We start from the raw sequence: 1,736 nt of genomic DNA on the forward strand, positions 1-1,736 counted from the left end.
CACTTCCCAGCCCCATAGTGCACCCCAAGAGGTGCCATCACAGGTGCAAGTAATATCCTACCATAGACGGGGTTTTTTAGGCGCAAGCTTACAGCCCCCTTTTCCCACTCCACACATCCCGTTCCACTATTAGTCACAATACCCAGCCCTTGTATCCACGACACAGGCCTGCAGTGATCTCGGCACAAGAACTTTACAGTCTCTTTACTGCCCCGAAGGCTGCTGTAATGGGTTAAGCCGCAATTCCCGTCCCGCAATGATGACAAGTCCAGGCCCAGTGATTACAGCTCATTCAGCTCTTGACCCACAAGCTTTATTTTACCGTCTCTGTGCCAGCCCTATAGTTCTCATGTTGTGTGCAGCCCCGATCCCAGTCCCGCAATGATGACAAGTCCAGGCCCAGTGATTACAGCTCTTTCAGCTCTTGACCCACAAGCTTTATTTTACCGTCTCGGTGCCAGCCCTATAGTTTCCATGTTGTGCGCAGCCCCGATCCCAGACCCGCAATGAAGACTAGTCCAGGCCCAGTGATTTCAGCTCTTTCACCTCATGACCCACAAGCTTTATTGTACTGCCAGCTCCCTTCTTTCAGCTCCAGCTCTGTTTCTCCAGCTCCAAATGGCAGCATCTGGCTCTTGGCCCCAGCTCGGCAACAATTCAGCTCCCACACGAGCCTCTGGAAGCCCACCTCACCATCCATATCCTAGCCCTGCAGTGATTTTAGCTCCCACCGAGCAGTCCCCAGTCACTTTGTCAACCCCTGCATAAGTTCTCTTGGATGCCCAGAGCCCGGGTCACAGGTCTAGTGCCTTTGCCTTTTTCATTCAAAGTGCCAGCCCTGCAGTCCACTTCCCAGCCCCACAGAGATTTCAGCTGTGCCCCAAGAGGTGCCATCACAGGCGCAGGCAATATTCCACCACCGACAGGGTTTTCAGGCAGAAGCTTGCAGCCCCCTTTTCCCACTCCACACATACCCTTCTACTATTAGTCGCAATACCCAGCCCTTGCATCCATGTCACAGGCCTACAGTGATCTCGGCGCAAGAACATTACAGTCTCTTTACCGCCCAGAAGGCTGCTGTGATGGGTTAAGCCGCAATTCCCGTCCTGCAATGATGACAAGTCCAGGCCCGGTGATTTCAACTCATTCAGCTCTTGACCCACAAGCTTTATTTTACCGTCTCTGTGCCAGCCCTATAGTTCTCATGTTGTGTGCAGCCCAGATCCCAGACCCGCAATGAAGACTAGTCCAGGCCCAGTGATTACAGCTCTTTCAGCTCTTGACCCACAAGCTTTATTGTACTGCCAGCTCCCTTCTTTCAGCTCCAGCTCTGTTTCTCCAGCTCCAAATGGCAGAACGTGCTCTTGGCTCCAGCTTAGTAACAACTCATCTCCCGCATGAGCCTCTGGAAGCCCACCCTACCATCCATATCCTAGCCCTGCAGTGATTTTAGCTCCCACCGAGCAGTCCCCAGTCACTTTGTCTACCCCTGCATAAGTTCTCTTGGATGCCCAGAGCCCGGGTCACAGGTCTAGTGCCTTTGCCTTTTTCATTCAAAGTGCCAGCCTCACAGTCCACTTCCCAGCCCAATAGTGTGCCCCAAGAGGTGCCATCACAGGCGCAAGCAGTATTCTACCATCGACGGGGATTTCAGGCGCAAGCTTGCAGCCCCCTTTTCCCACTCCACACATCCTGTTCTACCATCAGTCACAATACCCAGCCCCTGCATCCATGTC

The sequence above is a fragment of the Zonotrichia albicollis genome, chromosome 12 (assembly GCF_047830755.1).
Source record: "Zonotrichia albicollis isolate bZonAlb1 chromosome 12, bZonAlb1.hap1, whole genome shotgun sequence".
In the NCBI taxonomy this organism is placed as follows: Eukaryota; Metazoa; Chordata; class Aves; order Passeriformes; family Passerellidae; genus Zonotrichia; species Zonotrichia albicollis.